Raw genomic sequence first — 16,011 nt, 5'->3', positions numbered from 1 at the left:
AGCTCAGGGACTCATTCTGTCCCTGCATGTCACTAGAGATGTGACATTCATGAATGAATCAATTCTTTTGAATGGCTCTTTTAAATGAACGATGGGAACCGAGTCACAGCTGTGAATTGTTCATTTGTGAGCCATTCTTTTTATATACTGTAGCATATTCCAGCATCTTCAAAATAAAGATTGGAACTTCGGTTTAATCGTGACTGAATTAAACATCTTTGAGGATTTTTCTCCTTACAGACAAACAGTCTCTCACTCCCAAAATGGGGGTTAACAAAGGTCGACTCTCTCCAACATGGACTGGAGAGGACTTCTTTAAGTTATTTACAAGATCTGGGAAATTTCTGAACTTTTATCTTCTGCAACATAAATTTGCTTTTTAATTAACAACCAAATGGTCCCAGATGCCACTCTGCATCCAAAATGTCCACTTTTGAAACTGTCTCTTTTTTAACTGGTGTTTTTCTTTCACTGATAAAGAAAACCCCTTTTCCAGGCAGTCTTAACTGGAAACAGAATGTTTATTTTAACATTCCAGAGGGTAATAAAGTGATTTAATGTTTCTCTGTGTCCCAGCACAGAGAAGGCCAAGACTTTGCCTGAAGAGTAAAAGATTATACTTTTACTAGTTTAAAATGTTCATTTAAATTGATACATATATATATATGTAACCGGTCTTGTTCGACACCGTCTATCTGCGTTGTGTAGTTTGAAGAATGAGGAGACGGATACCACTGTGACCTTGCAACTGGCTGGCGGGTTTATTCTGTACAAAAAACATTTAATCAGTACAGCAACTCTCTTTAACCTGGCTTCACCATGCATACCTTTAGCAGGGAAAAGAACAAAACAAACAATGGACCGCATGAGAGAGACCAGACACATGCTCTGGTTAGCTGAACATTGACAAATGAGCACATCTTAATAAGAGTTTTGTACTGCATCCAAACTAACAAACATAACAAGTAGAACATACAGTATAACCATAAAACCAGGTATGAGACTGACTGGAAGAGTTTTAAATCGTATATTAACATTCCCCACGTTATAAAGGGTGGAGCACTTCTCAGACTCACCTCTCCTCAGCGGGGCTGCTAGCAAACTGAGGAGCAGAGCGCGAACAGGAAGTGACATCACCAAAGGAAACCGGGATCAAACATACAAATAAAAGCCCACCAATAAAATAAGTGCTTTACAGAAAAATAAAGAACATAGTGCTGAACAAAGCATATACAGACATATAAGGGGGATTTTTAGTGAAATGTATAGTATTTTAACACACCTGTTACACATGTGTTTTTTATCTTGATACCATGCACGTGCATATAATCATTATCATTTTGTACAAGGTTTAATCAACAAGCTATTGGTGACCTGAAACTTTAATACTGTGTTTGTGTGAGATATAACCTTCTTACTATTATTATTGTCTTTGCAATGATTCCCTGAGGATTTTAATGATGTTCCATTTAAGGCTTTAATAACTTGGATATATAGATATATTCACAAAATGTTTAATTTGAGACTCTTTACAAAATGATCAGACCAGCCCTCTGTATCTGCTATCTGACCCAAAACCAGCCCACAAGACTGTTATTGGTCAAGATAATGGTCCCACATCCTTTCATGGGGCGGGTCTTCAAACTAACACTTTTTTTTAACTCAGAACAAAGATTTTAGTTCTCTCTTCTTTAAGTTGACTTCAAGTTCTCTGCTCTTTGAGTCTCTCTCCAAGTTAACCACAAGTATCCTCAAACTCGGTCTTCACCCTTCCCCTCGTCAGACATGGATCTTTTCCAGAGTTACGACTTCGTCTGAATGCAAGAGAGAAAGAGAGAGATGCTGCAGGAGAATTAAGTTTGCAGTGATGTGAAGCACATCACTTCAGATCCTAAGTTTGTGCCTGCATTCAAGATGCATGTGTAACCCATACAAGTTTTATGTCTAATAAATAGTTCAGTTAAATTTGGAAGATGCATCAAGGGAATAAATAAATTAGTTTTATTGTAAATACATTAAAAATAAATTACTCGTAATTTTAAGGCGAGTAGCTCCCCCCATCCATTTCCTGTTCCGGTTCGCGAAGCGCTCGTAGATTTTCAGCTGCGTATGAGAAACCATCACGTTGCAACAACGTTGAGAAAGAAAGAAGTTTTCCATCGGATGGAAAAGTGCCCAAAAACTTTGTGCTTGAGCTCGGATAAAGTCCTCCAACCTTTCAGTGCTGCCGAGTGATCGCCGATTTCGAAAGTGGCGAAAAGTGAGTTTAATCAGCTTCATAGCTGTAAAGTTGTTAGCCCGCGTGCTACTGTTAGCTTTAGCATCATGTTGCTAACACGTAGCAGCTACGTCGCCGGGAAGCGCGGTGTTTGAGTCAACTCTTACTTCGTCTGAAAGGTAAAGCATGATCAAAATGCTCAAAGCACTGGATAATCAATAATAAATTGGTTTAACGTGGAAATGTGCTCATTATAATTTTAGAGTCTGGCGATTAGCTTGGGTGCAGCTGTGCTGAGTGTCTGAGCTCAAGTGATTTGGAGATTGGTGAGGATCATCATTGTTATTAAGATGTTTTCTTGCAGTTGTTTGCACTTTCATTGTTTTTATGTGTAAATGCTCTTATGCATATTTGTTTTGCACACGGTTCGTGCTGTCAAAGTTTTAAAATGTTTCGATTCATTTAAATGAAGCAGTTAGATATATATATTTGCAGGTTGCACTGATAAAAATATTGTTTACAGATTTTCATCTTAAATTTGTTAGTGATATTATTACATGTTGTGATTCAAATTATTCTGAATACACTGTAAAACAATAGTGTTTCATTAGATATTCTCTGAACCTGTCTCATTGGCAGGTCAGGTTTTTTTTTTCCCCCTTCTTTTGTGTACCCCCCTCGACCTCATTGGTATATTCCGGAGCGGATATTCTGATAGTCATGATGGCGAGCCTCCCACCTGGATCAGATGGAAAGGACTACACCTCTTCTGTGATCACTGGATTTTGCTTTGTGTGACCTACAGTGCGGTAGGCCAGAACTAAGAACACTGTCACTCATCTGTGAGCACCAGCCCTAGCAACTATTTATTTTATTGTGAAAGTTTTTGACCGACTTAGACTGACTTGGACTAGTTTTTTCTCTGACCTATTTTATTTAATTTGCTACTCTTGGGTTGGTGTGGGACAGAAAGGAAACCCTCCTTTAAGACATCTGATAGTGAACTGAACTGCGAATCCTACTCATCAGCCTGAGTTGTTTGTGAACACTGAGAACAGGCAGTGAAAGAGATTTTTTTGTGAACAGTTGGCCAAAGAACAAACAAAGAACAAAAACCCAAGTCATTAAGTGTCCACATATATTGTATTGTCTTAATTATTTGTGTTACTGTCTTTTATTGTCTTTTATATATAAAACTGGTATATGTTCAAGCATCATATTGGTACGGTGTGTTGTTTAGATAATTCCCTGCTGCTTCCCGAGAGTCGAACCGAGAATTGAAATTACTCCTTAGTCTTTGTTGTGAGCTCCATTGTCTCACAAGTGCTACATAAATTTTGGCGAGCCAGCCAGGAGGCAGCATGTGAGTGAATTTAACTGTCACACCTACTTATTTTACGCAGTTGCTGATTGTTGCACTTGAACTCAGGTACTCAGATTTTTGACGCCCTTTGAAATGGAAGTTATAGCACAGGAATCAGTCAAAATCCCTTACTCTGTTGTGGTAAGTGGGTTAACAGAGACCGAGAGTGATGAAGAAGTTTCCACTTTCCTCCAGAAGTACGGTTCAGTTAGCCGTTTCTTCCGCATAGATGACCCAAAATCAGGTTTCCACAAGCACATGATAGTTGAGTTTACTCATGGCACTGCCATGCAGGAGTTAGAACCCATGTTGCCTATTAAGCTTTCAAGTCCAAGCCAGCCAGAAATTACTTATGAAGTCAAGCCCTTGGCCAGTGTTTACACTCAGGAAGCCCAGGGTAAAGCCACTAAGGCTTACATGGAACAGTTGGTAGAAATAGCCAGATTGAGTGGGAAATCAGTAGAACAGATGTTTTTTTTTTTTTTTTTTTTTTTTTAACCTGTCTTGTCCAGCATCGTTGCAAACAGAATGATTGTCTGGCTGCTGTCTGGTGCTGGGCAATTTTACTCTATCAAGCAGGGATTTATACTACATGTATAAAGTCCCTCTTGATGACATGAAAAAATTTATTAAATCAGACTCTTAATGCTGGACTCGACCGGAGGGGACAGAGAGAGAGAGAGATAGAAAAGAAAGTAGAGAGAAGAGGGAGGGGAGAGAGAGGGACAGAAAGGGTGTGGGGAGTGCGGGTGGGGACTTAAAACATTATACAGAAAACCATGTAATCCATACTACTTGCAACATATATAGCTAAGATCATCCTGGCCAGTAGGTCATTACACAACTAGTTGATAATAGTAACAATAATAATAATCACAATAATAGTAATAATAATAATAGTAGTAGTAATAATAATAAGAGTAAGAGTAATAATAATAATAATAAGAACAGAAGTAATAAAAAAAAAAGAAAAAAAAATATGATAATAGATATAAGTGAAACTGCTGTATTCAAGAACACGCGCAGAGAAACCTGTGTGGATATGCTGGAGAACTCGGCCACACGGCGACGCAAAGACTGTGTGGAGACGTTCAGGAAGGAGTGACCATGCAGAGTGATCATGCAGATGCCACCTCACTTGAACAGAGGCCAGAGTCAGGCCAGCGGTCCCGAGACCCAGGCCACCAGCCCCCCCGTAGGCTACAGATCCCGACCGGTCCACAGAGACGACCACTCGCCCGCCCAGGAAGGCAGCAGCAGGAGACCCCAGCAGGAGCCGCCCCGCGGACACAGGGCACCGGCCCCGGCAGGCCGAGGCCAGCAGTCCCCGTCTGTCCACGTGTGACAGACGGGGCAGAGGGCCCGGGCCCAGGAGCGCAGGGACACCCCCCACCCCCACATACCAAGGGCCAGCACGCCACCCGGGGGGACCCGGCCCGCCCAGACGGCCACCGCCAGAGGCCAGCCCCACACCCCAGCGCCCAGCCGCACACCCCGAGAACCAGTCCTGCCCCCCCCCCCCCCCAGACCAACACACACAAACACACACACTCTCCTTCCACTCCTCATTCATCCTCCCACACATACACCATCCAACCCTCACATACTCTGTCCTCCCACACACACACACACCATCCTTCCACCATCCATCCTTCCACACACACACCATCCTTCCACCATCCATCCTCCCACACACTCACCATCCTTCCACCATACACTCTCCCACACCTACCCCATCCTCCCACACACACATCATCCCTCCACCACTCATCCTCCCACACATACACCATCCTCCACCTTCACACCTCCCACACACACACACACACACACACCATCCTTCCACTACCCATCCTCCCACACATACATCATTCTCCTACACATACACCGTCCTCCCTCTCCTACACCAAACATCCACCTTCACGTACCCCATCCTCCCACACACACACACACCACCCCTCCATCACCCACTCTCCCAAACATACACCACTCCCCCACACACACACCATCCTCCCTCCCATACACCATCCATCCTCCTGCACACACACCATTCTTCCACCATCCATCCTCCCACACACTCCCCATCCCTGCACCATACATTCTCCCACACATACCCCATCCTCCCCCACATACATCATCCCTCCACCATTCATCCTCCCACACCCACACCACCCCCCCTCCCACACACCACACATCCACCTCCACACACCCCACCCTCCCACACACACACACACCATCCCTCCAATCCCTCCACCACCCATCCCCCCACACACACACCACTCTCCCACCCATACACCCCCCCCCACATACACACACAAACACCATCCCCCCACCACCATCCTCCCGCCACCCCACGCTGCGGGGGGACAGCCCCAGCCAGGAGGCGAGGAGACACGAGTTAGGCCCCCACCCCCCCCACCCCGCCCCAGTCCCCCACTCCCCACCCCCAAAACAGCACCTTCCCCCCAGGGCCAGCAGCCAAACCCCCCGGGACAGCCCGCCCACGCCCCGGGCCAACGCGACAGGCCACCCGGCCCGCCCTGCCCCCGGGCCATCCATGGAGACAGGGGCGCTTGAAGACCCCATCCCCCCTCCCTCCCCCACTAGTGAGGGAATATAATATGTGCTGTTTGCAATTAAAAAAAAAGAGGGTTAAAATTGGGGGGCAGTAACTGCATTGAGGAGGGGGTGGGGCCACCTGAGCAGTCCCACCCACCTGACCTCGCATGTTCCACCCCCCAAAACGTGTTTGTATGTTGCAAATGTTATTTGTGCTCAGTGACTAAGTGGAATTAAAAGCTGGGAGGCATGCTGCCGCTCGGCGAAGCAACGGGGCCACTATGATGACCCCCCTGCCCCGCCCAGCGCAACAAGCACACCCCCCACGGCCCTACCTGTGTATGTAGTGAAGAGTGGGGAGGGGAGGGGTCAGGAGATGTAGGTCCAGAGGGGGGTAAGCCTCCCCCCTGGAAGACGACCCGCCAGTGGCTTAGGGCGCCCCCGTCCCCCGCCGGCCCCGAAGGGCGTCACAGGCCCAGAGCAGGCACCCCAACCCAGGCACGCCACGAACCCCCCCAGGGGCCAGCCACCAGCCCAAGGGGCCACTTTCCTCTTTCTGAGTGGGAGGGGGGCGAGGCGAAGGAAGGGAACCCCAGGCCCCCGCCCCCAACACCCAGCCAGGGCGCCCCCCAGAGGACACGTCCTAACCCCCTGCAAACGCACACACTCTTTTTTTTTTTTTTCTCCCCAGCCACTCACACACACTCTCACACACCTCTATATACCAACACCTCAATACGTGCACATACCTCCACACACACACGTCACGCACATACCTATAAACACACACACCGGTGCCCACATACACACACACTCTCATACCCCTCCATACACATACACCACTACACACACACTCACATACATACCTGCATATACACACAAGCACTTCCATACATACTCACGCCTCCACCCACTCCTTCACTCCTCCACACACACCTCGACCTCCACGTGCACACACTCATATATACATACCTTCACACACACCCACATCCCACATAGACCTCCACACACACACCCGCACACTACTCACACACACACATACACGCACACACCCAGACCTTCATACACACCCACACACACATACAGCACACACGTCCCTCTGCACCCACCCACACACCAGCATACCCACAGACACACACACACACACACCCACACACAAACACACCCCCACCCAGGTTCCGGGGCTGCGACCAAGCACCAGGGCACGGACCAACCCCCGGCACGGCACATCCGGACGGGCCCAGCCCCCCCCAGCAGCGGCAGACCCCCCACCCCCAGGAGCGGGGGGAGACCCGACGCCCCAGAGCCCGGGGCCCCCACCCGGCCCACCCCGGGCCCGACCGGCCACCCGGCCAGGGGCCGACGGACACCGACCCAGGCACCCCGGCAGCCACCCCCCACCGCCACGAGGCAGCCCCACCCCGGGGCCCACCCAATGCCGCCTGCCCAGACCGGAACCCCCAGCCGACCCAGCAGCGGAGCAGCCTAGATCCCCACCCAGGAGACAACCGGAGACCTGAAGTCACCAGGGACCCCCCACCCACATCCGCCCCTATCCCAGCGAAGCCGCAATCCTCCACCTACATTAAGTGATGTAGCCAGTCACAGGGGACCAGAGGGAATGAAAGTCAACTGACTGGTTCCTGGAGGAGGCAGACATTGTCTCAATGCTGATGTGATCTAACAGGAGATTTCTAAACTGCTGGATAGACAAATTGTTCTTATCTTTCCAGTTCACAAGAATAGTTTTCTTTGCGATGCATAAGACTGCGAGGACCAAGTTTATGGAGTGTATTCCTATGTTGGTGTCACCCAGGTCGCCCAGTAGGCAAAGTGTGGGGTTTGCAGGAAAACTAGTTTTAAACCATTTTGAGAGATCTTCACACACCTTAATCCAGAACCTTTGGACAGGTGTGCAGGACCACAGCGCATGGATGTAGCTATCAGAGGTGTTCTCAGAGCAGTGTGGGCAGATATCTGATGGTGAAAGGCCCATTCTGAACATCCTGTGTCCTGTATAATGAGTTGTATGGAGAATTTTGAATTGTATTAGTTGTATATTTGAATTCTGAGTCATTTTAAACGTGTTTAAACATATTTGTGACCATCTTTTCTGATCAAAGTTATTAGATAAATCATCTTCCCATTTTGAAGTTGGGAGAGATATCCTGTCTTCTAGCTTTGCAAGTAATCTATATATTTTTGATAATAATTTTGGAGTATTATGATTCAGGAATTCTGCTATTCTGACAGGAAGCTGCAAGTCTAACTGTACAGGGGTATACTTCTTACATATAATTGATTTTAGTTGGTGGTACTCTAAGAATTTATTGCTGTTGATTCCATACTGTGAGACAATTGTGTTGAAAGATACAAAGTTTCCATTTTCTATTATCTGTCCTAACTGTTGTATTCCTTTAGTCTTCCATTGAGTGAAGTTTATCATCTTTTTGTTCTGCAGGATGTCAGGGTTGTTCCAGATGGGTGTAAGTCTACATGGAAAGAGGGAAGATCTGGTTATCTTACAGAATTCCCACCAAGCCATTAAGGAAAAACGGATGTTAAGGCTTTTAAAGCACTTATATGGTTTAATGGTTGAGCTGATGAACGGCAGGTCAGAGATGACTAAGTCCTCACACAAAGCCTGCTCCCCATCTAGCCACGGCTCATCCAGATAACTGGGTTTGAGCCACTTTGAGATGTACTGCAGCCTGTTAGCTATAAAGTAGTGATTAAAGTTTGGTAGGTCCAGTCCTCCTCTATCTTTAGTCTGCTGTAAGGTTTTAAGGCTGATACGTGACGGCTTGTTTTTCCAAAGAAACTTGGATATGAAAGAGTCCAGAGATTTAAACCAACTGGTGGAGGGTTTAGTGGGTATCATTGAAAATAAATAATTAACTTTAGGTAGAATCATCATCTTAATGGTGGCAACTCTCCCCATTAGTGAGATGGGTAAGCGCCTCCACCGTAAGAGATCATCTTCTATTGTTTTTAGTAGCTGAACATAGTTTAATTTTGTTAAATCTGATAATCTGGGGGAAATATTTATACCTAAATATCTAATGTTTCCTGTCTGTATTTTGATATTAGGGATGTTTTGTAGGTCACAGTTGATGGACATGGCTGTAGTCTTAGACCAGTTAATAGAATAATCAGATATTGATGAGAACTTATTAATAACTGTGATTGTCTCAGAGAGTGATGTTTGTGAGTTCTGAAGGAAAAGTAATATATCATCTGCATAAAGACTTATTTTATGTTCTATGTTTTTGCCCTGGATTCCTTTAATTTCTATATTTTGTCTAATAGCAGCTGCTAACGGCTCTATGAAAATGGCAAAAAGTGAGGGGGAGAGTGGGCAGCCCTGTCTGGTGCCTCTCTGTAAGCGGAAGCTTGGAGAAGTTTGATCGTTGGTTTTCACACATGCATTTGGGTTATTATATAATATTTTAATCCACTCTATGAAAGAAGGTCCAAACCCAAATTTGTCTAGTGTTGCAAATAGAAACTTCCAGTTTACCCTGTCGAAGGCTTTTTCTGCATCTAGAGAAATGATTGTGGATTCTAGATTATGTAAAGTAGAGTAATCTATGAGGTTAATTAGTCTACGCGTGTTAGTAGATGAATGTCGACCTTTTATAAAACCTGTCTGGTCCGGATGTATTATAAGAGGGGTTATTTTTTCTATCCTTCTGGCAAGAGCTTTACTAATTATTTTCAGGTCTACATTTATTAAAGATATGGGACGGTAACTGGATGGAAGTGTGGGGTCTTTGCCTGGTTTTAGCAATAGTGTTATATTAGCTAAGTTCATATTTTGCGGTGTTTTTTGTTTTTCCTGTATTTCTAACAACATATTATAAAATGTAGGAGCTAGCGTTGTCCAGAATTCCTTGTAAAATTCTGCTGAGTAACCATCTGGACCCGGGGCTTTATTGTTGGGCATATGTTGGAGAGCTTCGTGGAGTTCATCTACAGTAATAGGTGCATCTAAATTTATTTTATTTTCATTTTTTAGTTTTGGTAGATTAATGTTGTTTAAAAATTGTTCAATATGTTCATCTGTTGGATTAATCTGTGATTCATATAATGTTTTATAGAAGCTTCTAAACGTGTCATTTATCTTGTCTGGGTCATGGCTGATGTTTCCGTCTTGATCTTTAACAGAGGAGATTGTTGTTTTCTCCTTGTTTGTTTTTAGTTGATTTGCTAAAAACTTTCCAGATTTGTTACTGTGTTCAAAGTTCTCCAAGCGAAGTCTTTGCACTAAAAACTGTGTTTTTTTATCTATAATTTCTTTAAGCTGCAATTTAGTTTTCCTTATATTATTCATTGTGTGCTCTTCGGGGGAAATGCGGTAAGCCTCCTCCAATGATTTAATCCTGAGTTCTAATTCTAAAACTCTTGCTGTTTCCTTCTTCTTCTTATGTGAGGAGAAGGAAATTATTTTCCCTCGCATTACTGCTTTTCCTGCTTCCCAAAGGAGACACGCTGAAGTTTCAGGCATGTTATTTTTTTCTATATAAATTGACCATTCTTTTTTAAAATAATCAATAAACTCAGGATCTTTCAATAAAGAGGTGTTAAATCTCCAGCTTTTACCAATCGGTTTATTATTTTTGTTTCTCAGACTGAATGAAACTGGTGCGTGATCGCTAATGCTGATTGGATGTATCTGAGTCTCTGAAATGTCGTCCATTAGTGAGTTACTATTTAAAATATAATCTATTCTAGAGAAGGAGTGGTGAACTGAAGAGAAGAAGGTGTATTCTCTTAGTTTAGGATGGTGAGAGCGCCAAGCATCGCAAAGACCAAAATCCTTCATGTACTGTTTGATAGTTTCTGACGACTGCCAGACTCGATGACTGGCTGATGTGCTGCAGCGATCTTGTTCAGTCAAGACTACATTAAAATCACCAGCTAGCACTATTCTGTTATCTGAATAATTCTGGAGTGTAGCAAACAGGGAGTGGAAAAAGGAGGGATCATCTGCATTGGGGCCGTACACATTGGTAATACATAATTTGATATTACAAATAGATAATAAAGTTATCAGAAATCTGCCTTCCGGATCCACTACTGTGCTATCTATGTCAAAATTTAGTCTCTTATTAATAAGAGTAGCTACTCCTCTTTGCCTAGAATTGTAACAAGCTGAGTAAACATGAGGAAACTGAGCTGTTTGAAGAAGATCTATGGTTGAGTTTGTTAAATGAGTCTCTTGTAGTAAGACAATGTCAGCCTGCAGCTCCTGTAATTTATTAAAGATCTTCAACCTTTTCTCCCTGGAACCGGCTCCATGTACATTCCAACAGACGATTTTTAACATGGTTATTGTGAACGGTTTAATGCTTCATGCGTGTTACTGACGCGTGTGTCTTTGTGCGCCCCTCTTGCGTGTTCGCGCGTGTTTGCATGCAGCCTGATTGCGCGCGTTTGTCCGTATGTTAAATGTCCGTATATGTAGTCTACCTTAATGCGTGTTCTCTCATACATAAAAGGCGAGTGTTTATATTTATCATGTATGGTGCGGCTGTGCGTCCTGACGGTTTTCGACCGGCCGCGTGCGCTGCTGATATTACGAGCTGGATTACAATTAACAGTGAAAGCGTGAAAGATAGTGAAAAGTGAGAAAAGTATTTGTGTGAAATATAAAAACAAAACAGAAAAAAAATACATCGATCTAGATGTAGAGGCTGTGGTGAGACGAGCAGTGTGTTCTACTGTCAGTGATCTATAATGGCGAGTTAAGAGTGATCATTTGGAGAGATTGACATACAGCACCTGGGATCAGAAGAGCCACGGAGTGACGTCCGGGTCGCGGTACAGTTGTCCATTAATAAACAGTTTATCCACCACGATGACAGCGCGAGCGCCATTAGCCATAGATTTCCTTCTGATGGGAAACAGGACTCTCCGTCGGTCCAGAATCTCTCTCGGATATTGGTCGTTTACTCCGAAGTTGGTCCCCTTCAGTTCGCGGCCCTGGTTCTTCACCTGCTCCTTCTGTTTGAAGCTGACGAACTTCGCTACGATGGGTCTTGGTCTGCTGGACCCGGGTTTCCTCCCGCCGAGCCGATGGACTCTGTGAAAGGAGATGTTTTTCACCGTTTCTTCCGGGAGCTTCAGGTGGGTTTTGATGAAGTTTTTCACCGTGGTCTCGGGGTCCTCCTCCGTCTGCTCTGGAATCCCTGCAAATACCAGGTTCTCTCTCATGCTCCGCGCCTGCAGATCGATCACCGTTTCCTTAATCTTCTTATTTTCATCTGAGAGACGGGTCAAGCCCTCGGTGAGGGATTTTACCGACTCTCTGAGACCGGCATTTTCTGCAGCCAGACTTTCCACCTGCTTCTGGCTGAATTCTAGTGATTCACGTAGCGCCTGGAACTCTTTGTGGAGAATTTCTACCAGACTCAAACGCGCATCAAAACTACTGAGTTTCTTATCTATGGAGATCAGAACATCTGTTGAGTCGTTCCCCGGTGGTGAAATAGCTCCAGGTGAATCCTCATTTCGCTGTCTCTTGGATTTAGATGAGGTGGAGGGGGTGGAGGTGTTGTTTGGTTTCCCCATGACGATTCTGTCGTAACAACGATCTATAAAATCTGTCAGGCTGGCCAAATCCTCCCCGCTGTGCTCCAGAGTGTACCTTTTAAAGACACTATAGTCCTACTTTAAAGAATATTTTAATTAGGTTGGCACAAAATACAATCGAATGAAAGTAGAAATGTTTGGGCGCCTAGTTTGAATCTGCCGTCTCCCCCGGAACTACGTCACCTACAGCATTAGCGTCACTTACCTGCCGCCCGTCACTTACCTGCCGCTCCGTAGAACAGATGTTAAAGGAAGAGCTCTCCACCCTGTCTCTGCCTACTGCTTCTTCTCAGGTTTGTCATGATTCCTCAGTTGAGCAGCACCCACAACCAGACCCACCTGTGCCAGGAGCTGTTTCTTCTCCTCCAGTCCCTCAGCTGGCAACACTTCCAGATTCCTCAGTCTTGAAACCTCCTGTTGATCATCCTCATTCTCAGACTGACGTAACTTTGAGTAAAAACCTGACCAATCCCAGTGTTCCACCAGCTCCTCCAGTCTTAGCTGGCGGTTTCACCCAACCGGTTATTGATGTAAATCCGCCCAGTGTTCAGCGGGTGGTGGTTGAGCACGTTGTGCGTAACAGTGAAAACTTGCCACAGTCTATTGCACCAGGAAGACTTCGTGCCTTCTCAGGAAGAAGTGTACGTCCTAATAATGAAGCTGATTATGACACATGGCGTGCTAGTGTTGAAGTCCTCATTAAAGATCCTTCAGTTTCTGATTTACACTGTGCACATCGCATACTCAATAGCCTGCTTCCTCCTGCTTCTGAGATGATTAAGCATTTAGGCCCACATGCTAGTCCATCTACATACCTCAAGCTGCTTGACTCTGCTTACGGTGCGGTTGAGGATGGAGATGAGCTGTATGCAAGGTTCATGAATACACTTCAGAACGAAGGAGAGAAGCCTTCTGCTTTCCTGCAGAGATTATATACAGCCTTGAGCACAACCATGAGACGAGGTGGTGTGCCCTCTCAAGATTTTGATCAGCAGCTTTTGAAACAGTTCTGTCGTGGTTGCTGGGAGAATGCTCTGATCGTAGACCTCCAACTTGAACAGAGAAAGGAGAACCCCCCATCCTTTGCAGAGTTGTTGCTAATGCTCAGAACAGAAGAAGATAAGCAAGCTGCAAAGCTGAGTCGTATGAAGCAGCACTTTGGCATTGCTAAATCTGCTTGTAGCAGTGGTAAGCAGCGCGTTATGTCGCATTTGCAAACAGCGCATGTTACACCAGATTCAGTTCAAACTACTGAGATGGAGAGGTTAAAGAAACAAGTTGCTGACCTCAATGCCCAGCTCAGTAGGATGGCATCTGAGAGTCAAGGACAGAAGCCACAAAGAAAACAGAAGACAAAATCTCTTGCTTCTAACGCTAAAGTTGAAGCTTGCTTTGAAAAAAGAAACCAGGCAAGTAAACCAAACCCTCCTGTTAAAGGGAGCACCAAACCACGGCCGTGGTATTGTTTCCAGTGTGGGGAGGATGGTCATGTTGCTTCAGTTTGTGATAATGCCCCAAATCCATCCCTTGTGGCGGCTAAGAAGAAGCAACTTAGAGAGAAACAGGCTGCATGGGAAGCCTCTACTGACCTTGAAAGTGAGTCACATTTAAACTGACACCCACTCCTGTAGAGGGACATATGGGAGTGAAGCTCAGTGAATCAGGTCCCAACTTAGGAAAATCTGTCCTTAAGAACACCAAAGTGAAAGCAGCTCAGATCCCTAAGGGGCTCGTTGGAGCCAAGACCACAGCTCAGGTGGTAATTGCTGGAAACCAAACTAACTGTCTTTTGGACACAGGGTCACAGGTGACTACTGTACCACAGTCCTTTTACGCGCAAAAACTTTCACATTTAGTCATCCATCCCCTCGACGACCTCCTCGAGGTTGAGGGCGCAAATGGTCAGGCAGTGCCTTACTTGGGGTACGTTGAACTTTCTGTCACTTTTCCCAAGGACTTTGTGGGAACTGAGATTGAGGTTAATACCTTAGCTCTAGTTATTCCCTACCTCCCTTCGGCAGGTCATGAACAGGTGCTTATTGGCACTAATACGCTTGATGTCTTGTATGCAGACTACCAGAAACTCTCCCCATTCCAGCCATTGCAACATGGTTATCGAACGGTTCTCAAAACTCTTGAGACGCGCCAGAAGAGTTCAAATGATAGTAGCCTTGGGTTTGCAAGGATGACCGGAAAGTTGTCTGCGGTTGTCCCTGCAGGACAGACAGTAGTTCTTGAGGGCTCGGTTAATATTTGTAACGCTCACCGTCTAACAGATGTTCTCATTGAGCAACGAACAGCATCTTCCTTACCAAGTGGCTTGTAAGTCTCAGCTAGTTTAGTGAGCCTGCCAAGGAAGCAGCCTTGTCGGCTACCTGTAGTGCTAAAGAATGAAACCGAGCATGACATTGTCATACCCCCTAAGACTGTGCTGGCAGATGTTAATGCCATAACGAGGGTACTTCACAAAGAGCAGGTTGTTAGAGAACCAAAACTTCCTGACAGGCAAGCAAAGTCTCCCACAGACCTGAGTTTTGACTTTGGCAACTCTCCCTTATCCCCCGAGTGGAAAGAGAGAGTGACAGCCATGTTAAACTCTATGTCGGATGTGTTTTCCCGACATGATCTTGATTTTGGACATACTGATAAAGTAAAGCACTGCATCAAACTCAGTGACGAAACGCCTTTCAAACAAAGAGCACGTCCTATACATCCTAATGATGTAGATGCAGTAAGAAAGCACTTACAAGAACTTTTTGAGTCTGGGATCATTAGGGAATCAGAGTCCCCATTTGCTTCTCCCATCGTCATAGTCCGCAAAAAGAATGGCTCGGTACGTCTCTGTGTAGACTACCGGAAGCTTAATCTTCAAACTATTAAGGATGCTTATGCACTCCCAAAGCTGGAAGAAGCTTTCTCCGCCCTGGTGGGGTCAAAATGGTTTTCCGTGTTAGACCTGAAGTCGGGGTACTATCAGGTTGAAATGGACGAAGCAGACAAGCAGAAGACTGCTTTTGTTTGTCCATTAGGGTTTTGGGAATTCAACAGGATGCCCCAAGGAATTACAAATGCGCCGTCAACTTTCCAACGACTAATGGAGAGATGTGTAGGAGACATGAACCTAAAAGAGGTTTTAGTGTTCATTGACGACCTCATAATCTTCTCTTCCTCCCTGGAGGAACATGAGCAGCGTTTGAGGAAAGTTTTGCAGCGACTGACTGAGTATGGTCTCAAGTTGGCGCCAGAAAAGTGCAAGTTCTTTCAGACCTCGGTAAAATAC

The 16,011-nt window shown here is 45.3% G+C and overlaps 2 long non-coding RNA genes across 2 annotated transcripts; both read left to right on the top strand.

Annotated features, from left to right (window-relative positions):
- The first annotated feature begins 1,925 nt into the window (after positions 1 to 1,925).
- On the top strand, positions 1,926 to 3,354 carry LOC121645203. Its single transcript, XR_006011373.1, has 3 exons — positions 1,926 to 2,397; positions 2,482 to 2,544; positions 2,858 to 3,354. It is a non-coding gene; the product is annotated as an uncharacterized LOC121645203 (long non-coding RNA).
- Positions 3,355 to 3,924: 570 nt separating this feature from the next.
- LOC121645217 lies at positions 3,925 to 13,455 on the top strand. The gene is made up of 3 exons (XR_006011387.1): positions 3,925 to 4,040; positions 12,267 to 12,270; positions 12,969 to 13,455. It is a non-coding gene; the product is annotated as an uncharacterized LOC121645217 (long non-coding RNA).
- The last annotated feature ends 2,556 nt before the right edge of the window (positions 13,456 to 16,011 follow it).

Source organism: Melanotaenia boesemani, chromosome 8 (genome assembly GCF_017639745.1).
Source record: "Melanotaenia boesemani isolate fMelBoe1 chromosome 8, fMelBoe1.pri, whole genome shotgun sequence".
Taxonomy (NCBI): domain Eukaryota; kingdom Metazoa; phylum Chordata; class Actinopteri; order Atheriniformes; family Melanotaeniidae; genus Melanotaenia; species Melanotaenia boesemani.
This window is presented reverse-complemented; position numbering and strand designations above follow the sequence as displayed.